The sequence below is a fragment of the Crinia signifera genome, chromosome 12 (assembly GCF_055691185.1).
Source record: "Crinia signifera chromosome 12, ASM5569118v1, whole genome shotgun sequence".
Classification (NCBI taxonomy): domain Eukaryota; kingdom Metazoa; phylum Chordata; class Amphibia; order Anura; family Myobatrachidae; genus Crinia; species Crinia signifera.
This window is the reverse complement of record NC_139228.1, coordinates 2,482,859-2,492,236: the sequence shown is the minus strand read 5'-3', so window position 1 is coordinate 2,492,236 and position 9,378 is coordinate 2,482,859.

Below are 9,378 nucleotides of genomic sequence, written 5' to 3'. Positions count from 1 at the left end.
GGATATCCGGGAGTATAAACTCTCAAACTTGTCTCGGATCACACAGGTCACTCATGTCTGTTCCAACAACCACTACAACCCGTCACTTCCGAGTGTGGGAAGCTGTGTAATAAATGTACTAATAGAAGAGCAGTAGGTGGTTTGTGCCACTTGAGGGCAGTGCTGAATGGCATCTGCGTACAACCTCCTGGAAAGGGGGGTTCATGTAATATGCAGGTCTTCGAGTGTTTGTACCATTTGTGTAAGATTGCAACTGCAACTTTTATTTGCGCTCAAAATATAATTAGTTTTAGTAATTTGATTCATCATTACGTGCTGTGAAATCTTTTAATGTGGCTTGCTGTAGTGACTGGGTAAGCTGCTCTGTAATACTACAGATTCCCAGTAACTAGATAAGTTGCCTTCTGATGTTACTGGCTTCTATGACTGGATAGGCTGCACTCTGTGATGCCACTGGTCCCTAGTGACTGGATAGGCTGCACTCTGTGATGTCACTGGTCCCTAGTGACTGTATAGGCTGCACTCTGATGTCACTGGTCCCTAGTGACTGGATAGGCTGCACTCTGTGATGCCACTGGTCCCTAGTGACTGGTTAGGCTGCACTCTGATGTCACTGGTCCTTAGTGACTGGTTAGGCTGCACTCTGATGTCACTGGTCCCTAGTGATTGGATAGGCTGCACTCTGTGATGCCACTGGTCCCTAGTGACTGGTTAGGCTGCACTCTGTGATGTCACTGGTCCTTAGTGACTGGTTAGGCTGCACTCTGATGTCACTGGTCCCTAGTGATTGGATAGGCTGCACTCTGTGATGCCACTGGTCCCTAGTGACTGGATAGGCTGCACTCTGTGATGCCACTGGTCCCTAGTGACTGGATAGGCTGCACTCTGTGATGTCACTGGTCCCTAGTGACTGGATAGACTGCACTCTGTGATGTCACTGGTCCCTAGTGACTGGATAGGCTGCACTCTGAGGTCACTGGTCCCTAGTGACTGGATAGGCTGCACTCTGTGATGTCACTGGTCCCTAGTGACTGTATAGGCTGCACTCTGTGATGCCACTGGTCCCTAGTGACTGGATAGGCTGCACTCTGTGATGTCACTGGTCCCTAGTGACTGATGAGGTGGCACTCTGTGCCACTGGTCCCTAGTGACTGGATAGGCTGTGCTATGATGTCACTGGTCCCTAGTGACTGGATAGACTGCACTCTGATGTCACTGGTCCCTAGTGATTGGATAGGCTGCACTCAGTGATGTCACTGGTCCCTAGTGACTGGATAGGCTGCACTCAGTGATGTCACTGGTCCCTAGTGACTGGATAGGCTGCACTCAGTGATGTCACTGCTCCCTAGTGACTGGATAGGTTGCTCTCTGCTGTTCCTAGAGATTGTATAGGCTGTGATGTCACTGGTCCCTAGTGACTGGATAGGCTGTGCTATGATGCCACTGGTCCCTAGTGACTGGATAGGCTGCACTCAGTGATGTCACTGGTCTCTAGTGACTGATGAGGCGGCACTCTGTGATGCCACTGGTCCCTAGTGACTGGATAGGCTGTGCTATGATGTCACTGGTCCTTAGTGACTGGATAGGCTGCACTCATGTCACTGGTCCCTAGTGACTGGATAGGCGGCACTCTGTGATGTCACTGGTCCCTAGTGACTGGATAGGCTGCACTCTGTGATGCCACTGGTCCCTAGTGACTGGATAGGCTGTGCTATGATGTCACTCATCCCTAGTGACTGGATAGGCTGCACTGTGATGCCACTGGTCCCTAGTGATTGGATAGGCTGCACTCAGTGATGTCACTGGTCTCTAGTGACTGATGAAGCGGCACTCTGTGATGCCACTGGTCCCTAGTGACTGGATAGGCTGCACTCAGTGATGTCACTGGTCTCTAGTGACTGATGAGGCGGTACTCTGTGCCACTGCTCCCTAGTGACTGGATAGGCTGCACTCATTGATGTCACTGGTCTCTAGTGACTGATGAGGTGGCACTCTGTGATGCCACTGGTCCCTAGTGACTGGATAGGCTGTGCTATGATGTCACTGGTCCTTAGTGACTGGATAGGCTGCACTCAGTGATGTCACTGCTCCCTAGTGACTGGATAGGTTGCTCTCTGCTGTTCCTAGAGATTGTATAGGCTGTGATGTCACTGGTTCCTTGTGGGCTGTATAAATATATGCTCACAATGTCTCTTTAGTGAATTAGGGGTCACACGTGTTGCATCACATACTCTGCTTGGATCAATGCTCATCCTTTATGGACACTGTAACATGCAAAACCAGTCCTGGTGGCAGCAAGTCTAAAAATATGGACAAATGCATCCTGTCCCTCGTCACTGACCGCAAGGACGTCATATTAACACCACTTCTATAAACAACAGGATTGTTAGTAAAACTCTTGTGGTGGGATGCAGAAAGATTCTGATAACATAGGTCCCTGTGATAATAAATCCATAGAATAATACATTTAGAAGCCTGACTGCAGCTTCTAAGAGCGAAGGGTTTGCCATGTTAATGAGTGGGATGCTGGTAAGGCGGCTTGGCACTGGATTCTGGACCCAGGAGCCACAACTCTGATGCCAGACACTGACTGATGCTGACAACGCTTAGTTCAGGGCGGGTGTTGGATGGGGTTCAGGTAGGTAGGGAGTGTAAATACACTTACCCAGGTTCTGGTCATCTGGCTGCTGCAATCTGCAATCTGACTGAATCTTCCTTTTAAAATTAATGTCTTGGCGATATTTACAAAGACCCATATCATTACATATAGAGAATAAGAAGCAGGCTCCTGTGGATTTATCCTTCTCATGCTGCTCCCCCTTCCGGTTCTTCATTAAACTAACCCCTAGGTGCTGAAGTTCCCTTATAACAGAGCTTCTCAAACTCCATACAGGTCACGGTTTCCAGGAGCACAGATGCACTCGTTACTCACCGACACATTTTAAAAGACCCACAGGTGGAGCTAATTATTTCACATGAGATTCTGTGATCAGACCTGCGACACATGCACTGTGTGGCTTCCTGAGGACCAAGGTTGAGAACTTGTGCCTTACAAAGCTCAATATAATAATTGCCATTGAAATAATTGGTGCAGTTCTTTCGTGCTGCCTGCAGATGGTGATGTTTTATATTTGCAGCCATTATGGCGGATGTTTAGGTACCTGTCAGACAGCTGACCTGAGAACCGGAGAACTGTCAGACAATAACAATGATTACAGGACACCAGCAAATTACTACGGAGAGGTAAGTGGCTTCAGCAAAATGGAGTCATGACCCCCCCCCTACTTAGATGGTCGTTGGCCCGTTGGAGACCAGGACCCATAATGGTTTATTTACCAAGATGGGAGTTATATTAAAGGTGGGATGATGCTACGGGCAACCAACTAAATTCTTCTAAATAAATAGGATGTAGATCTCATTGGTTTCTCATAGCAACCTTCCATCTTCAATTAAACTCCCACATTATTAAAATAGGAATTTAATACCTACCGCTAATTCCTTTTCACGTAGTCCGTATGGGATACTGGGAATGGTCTTAAGACATTGGGTTATTAGAGGGTATCCGCAGGAGACACATCTATAACTTTGAACTGGGTGTACTGGCTCCTCCCCTCTGATTCCCCGCCCACGAACCAGTTAAGGTAAAACTGTGCACGAAGGAGGATGAACATGAGAGGAATTATATATGTCACTATGTAATATACATATGTGTGTAGCACACCCGCATTCAACCAAAATAATAATCAATCAATGAGGCCACCAAAAACAAGGTGGACTTCTGTAACAACAGATTAAATCTGCAGCGAGACCCCGCACAGGTGGGTGCCCAGTATCCCATAAGGACTACGTGAAAAGGAATTACAGGTAGGTATTAAGGGGCAGATGTACTAATCCCCCCTTAGCACTTCTAAAATAACGGGTCCCGCTTCTCCTGCATAACGAGGGGAAGCAGGCACCCGTTATTTGCAAATGTATTAACCCCCCCCAAGCCGATAAGGAGAGCCGTTATGCCCAGCATTAATGGCTCTCCTTATCGGCTCCCCCGGCGTCCCGCCAATGATCAGTGCGCTCCCCCCCCCTGTCGGGCTCTAATGGGCATGCGCGAGATCTCCTGCACAGCCCGAGCCAGAAGCAGGGCTAGCGTCCCTGCAGTGGGGGACAGGACAACGCTGTGGAGACCGCTGCAGTACCGCCTGCCCAAACTGGGTATCCTCTTTGGCCAGTGCGTCAAATTTGTTAAATTTTACAAAGGTGTGCTGCCCTGACCAGGTAGCAGCTCTACAAAGCCCAGGATGCGTCCACAGATCTAGTGGTATGTGCTTTCAGTCCTGAAGGCTCTGGCAAGCCTGCCACAACATAGGCCTGTTGGACCGTAGTCATAATCCACCGAGCAACGGATTGTTTTGATGCAGGACGACCCTTCTTCTTCTGCAAATATTTCTTGGCCAATGAATATACCAAGAACCTCTATTATTGATTGAATTTGATTAATAATATGGAGTGTGCATCTGCACCACATGTCTTTCTTTGCAGAACTACAAGTCCCAGCATGATAGCACCTCATGTAAATCGGGTGTGCATTCTAAGATCCCCCCCCCCCTAAGCTAGCATTATGTACACCTGTACACCTGAAGGTTGGGACTCCTTCAACTTAGAGTAGCACCCCGCCCACCTGATCTGAACATTAGTTCACCAGTTTGGTCCCTGGTAGCCACAGACTGCAAACTGAGGGCACAATGAAGGTAAGACCTAAAAATTTACACTTATTGCTAGTCTTGGCGATGGATTTGGGGCGCGGCTCCCCTTGGGTTGGTGTAACCGAGTTGCTTTCGGGGTAGCACACCCTAACATTTATTTAGCACTATTTATTTTCACTAATATTATACTTCCTAGCACTACACTTTTTAACCTCTAGCTCCTGCTTCTTTCTTATTAACACACATTTATAGCTTAGTTTTTCACTTGTGTGCTGCCCTGGGGTGACTGGCTTATGCTGGCCTTTTTGGGGTTCCGCGCCCCAGATTCTTAGTATTAGGGACCCACCAGAAATGAGGTTACCGTGAAGCTGGTTGGTGGGCAAATATTTCTTGGCCAATGAATATACCAAGAACCTCTATTATTGATTGAATTTGATTAATAATATGGAGTGTGCATCTGCACCACATGTCTTTCTTTGCAGAACTACAAGTCCCAGCATGATAGCACCTCATGTAAATCGGGTGTGCATTCTAAGATCCCCCCCCCCCCCCCCTAAGCTAGCATTATGTACACCTGTACACCTGAAGGTTGGGACTCCTTCAACTTAGAGTAGCACCCCGCCCACCTGATCTGAACATTAGTTCACCAGTTTGGTCCCTGGTAGCTACAGACTGCAAACTGAGGGCACAATGAAGGTAAGACCTAAAAATTTACACTTATTGCTAGTCTTGGAGATGGATTTGGGGCGCGGCTCCCCTTGGGTTGGTGTAACCGAGTTGCTTTCGGGGTAGCACACCCTAACATTTATTTAGCACTATTTATTTTCACTAATATTATACTTCCTAGCACTACACTTTTTAACCTCTAGCTCCTGCTTCTTTCTTATTAACACACATTTATAGCTTAGTTTTTCACTTGTGTGCTGCCCTGGGGTGACTGGCTTATGCTGGCCTTTTTGGGGTTCCGCGCCCCAGATTCTTAGTATTAGGGACCCACCAGAAATGAGGTTACCGTGAAGCTGGTTGGTGGGCAAATATTTCTTGGCCAATGAATATACCAAGAACCTCTATTATTGATTGAATTTGATTAATAATATGGAGTGTGCATCTGCACCACATGTCTTTCTTTGCAGAACTACAAGTCCCAGCATGATAGCACCTCATGTAAATCGGGTGTGCATTCTAAGATCCCCCCCCCCCAAGCCTGCCACAACATAGGCCTGTTGGACGGTAGTCATAATCCACCGAGCAACGGATTGTTTTGATGCAGGACGACCCTTCTTCTGTGCATCGTACAGTACAAAAAGACATTCTGTCTTTCAGGTTCTTGCCGTCCTCTGAATAGAGACACGCACTATATCTAGGGACACCGGAATATCCTGTGAGTCAGAGGCAGAAGGAACCACAATAGGTTGATTGAGGTTCAGAGATCACCTTAGGCAGGAACTGCAAGGTTTGTTCTCAATTCTGCTCTGTCCTCATGAAATATCAAGTAGGGGCTCTTACAGGAAAGCGCCCCTAACTGGGAGACACAAGCCGAGGTCAATGCCAAAAGCACCACCATTCTCCAGGTGAGGTACTTTAAGTCCACCGTTGATAACGGTTCAAACCAGGAGGATTGCAGGAAAGTCAGGAGCACATCCAGACTACACAGCGGTTTAGGCGGGACAAAAGGAGGCTGAATATGAAGTACTCCTTGGAGAAAGGTCTGCACTTCTGGTAAACCAGCCAATTTCTTCTGGCAGAAGATTGCTAAGGCTGAAATCTGGACCTTTAGAGATCCCAAGCGTAGGCCCAAATCTAAACCCGCCTGCAGAAATCTGCTCAGATTAAATTCTGCTGGTGGAAAACATTTCTCCTCGCACCACCCTACATATTTTCTCCAAATATGGTGGTAGTGGGCCACGGTCACCGGTTTCCTGGCCTGAGTCATTGTGGATATGACAGGCGTGTGAAGGCCCTTATGAGCTAAGATCTGCTGCACAACCTCCAGGCCGTTAAACGAAGCTGCCCTAAGTCCTGGTAGACGCAGGGACCTTTAGTGAGCAGATCACCACTGAGAGGTAGACGCCAAGGCTCTTCCACCAACAGGCTCTGAAAATCCACGAACTCCTTGGCCAATATGGTGCCACTAGAATGGCCTCCACTCCCTGACTGCGTATTCTTTTGAGTACCCTTGTCAGCAGTGGAAGAGGCGGGAACAGGTAAACCAGGGTAAATGACGACCGCGTTGTCAGGGCATCTATGGCCACTGCCTGGGGATCCCTGGTTCTTGAGCAGTATCTGGCCACCTTGGACGCTATCAGGTCTATTTTCGGACAACCCCATTGCTCCACAATGGACGCAAATACTTGGGAATTTAGGCTCCACTCCCCGGGGTGGAGGGTGTGGCGACTGAGAAAGTCCACCTCCCAGTTGTCCACTCCCAGGATAAAGATGGCTGATAGCGCCATAACATGCATCTCTGCCCAAGACAGAATCTTGGAAGCCTCCCTCATGCATGACCTGCTCTTCGTGCCGCCCTGGCGGTTGACATATGCCACTGTCGTCTCATTGTCAGACTGCACCTGAATCGCTTGACCTTGAAGGAGCGATTGACCCTGCAGGATCGCATAGTACACGGCTCTCAACTCCAGGACATTGATGTGGAGCTTTGACTCCCACAATGTACGTTGGCCCTGAAAGGATCTGCCCTGAGTCACCGCTGCCCATCCTAACAGACTTGCGTCCGTTGTTAGGAGGATCCAATCTCGAATCTCCTTCCTGTGAGCAGGTTTGGAGCATGTGTCCACCACAGGAGCGATTGTCGGGGTTGATGTGACAGGAATATGCACACAATGCTGTTCTGCTACAGAATGCCTCTTCACCACCTCACCGCTGAGGAGTGTCTGTTGAGATCACAATGGCACCACAGGGAGAAGCAATGTTGGCGCCCACAGAGTCTCTGGTCCCGCTCCGGGTAAGCCCCACCCCTTGCAATGGCGCTGGGCTTATACTAATATTTATACTGGCGCTGGCTGTCAGTATCGCCCGCCTGAACAGCGCTTTTTGTGGGAACTGCCCTGGTAGCCCAGTGGCTGTCCCTAGCATCCAGTCTGTGACAGGGGGTCTGCGCAGCTCCTGTGCAGGGACGCCGCGTTTGCCGCCACCGCCATCTTGCCGCACAAATGAACCGGGGTACCCCACTGTGAGGACCCCAGTTTTTACTCACCACTGATGTCTTTGGACTGATTTAGGAGTGAGCGGCATGCTGGGGGTGTGTAACGCTGCAGCGCAATGCCCGCGATGACAACAACACACTCATCACAGTGGTCCTGCAGCAGAGACAGCTCGGTACCTTAAGAGACCTGCAACTTAACCCTTCTCCTGACTTCCCACGAAGCAGGAATGCTGGGAAGTCACACAGCAAACCCAAAATAATAAAAACAAATAAACTGAAGACAAAGTCTCTGGAGCTCCAGCAGTGTGCATCCTCTCCTGAGGGCATATTTTTCTAAACTGGTTTGTAGGCGGGGAATCAGAGGGGAGGAGCCAGTACACCCAGTTCAAAGTTATAGATGTGTCTCCTGCGGATACCCTCTAATACCTCAATGTCTTAAGACCATTCCCAGTATCCCACAGGACGTTAGTGAAATAAACTGTGAAGTTGAAGAACTCTGTATAAGAATATACTGATGTCCTGACATATACTGTACAACTGTACATACACTATAAAAGTGTTATGGGTATGTCTGCTTACACATGGTGCGAGTCTGACTAAGCAACAGAGCCCAGAAACATACACTGTGCATACACACTGTGAGGCAGATCTATTAAGCCTGGTGAAGAGATAACAAGGTGATAATGCACTGACCAATCAACTCCTCACTGTCAGTTTTCAAACATTGCTGATTGGCTGATGCGCTAACACCTTCCCCTTTATCTCTCCACCTGCGTTGCTCCGGTGCATGGACCTATCGCCCAGCATCACCAGAGAACATTGGCCTTGACCCAATTGCTCAGAACACTTTAGCATCTCCTTAAGGGGCGAAAGGCCCCTTAAGATTTTGCCTATAATAAAACATTAGCACGGTATACTCAAAATTGACCAGCCTGCACCGTGTAGGAACAAGTATTGTCAACAATCATCTGTTAAGCACCTTGAGTCCAATTGGATAAAGAGCGCTATATAAATAAAATGATTATTATTAAGTTTGATATAGACTTGCTTTAGGAGAACCTGCAGAGGGCGCCGGAGAGAAGGCACGGAGCAGAATCGGCAGTGGAAGGAGATTATTGCATCCACAAGTCTATCGGCTTACAAAAAATGTTTTCTCCTTGGAAAAACAAAAACAAAAGTAATTCAGAATCCTGGGTGTCAGTCCTGAGTTCGCACTAATCGGTTGCATGGGTGACAATCTGTCCCTTGTGGGCAAAAGGCATCATTTATATGTTATGACAATATTGACCAGTGTGCAAAAATAACCTGGACCTGTGAGCGGCGATTACAATATACATGGATCTACCTAATGTACGCGTCTAGGTGTGACAGTGCATGGTCATCGGTATAACGTGGGGTGACACAGCTCACCATTAAATGTGACCCATGTTCTAGGTGGGGGGGGGGGGTGCGGCGGCGGCTCTTGGATTGGAAAAGGGTCGCAGGCCTTACGGAAACAGACCTAATAGCTTCAAAAACAGG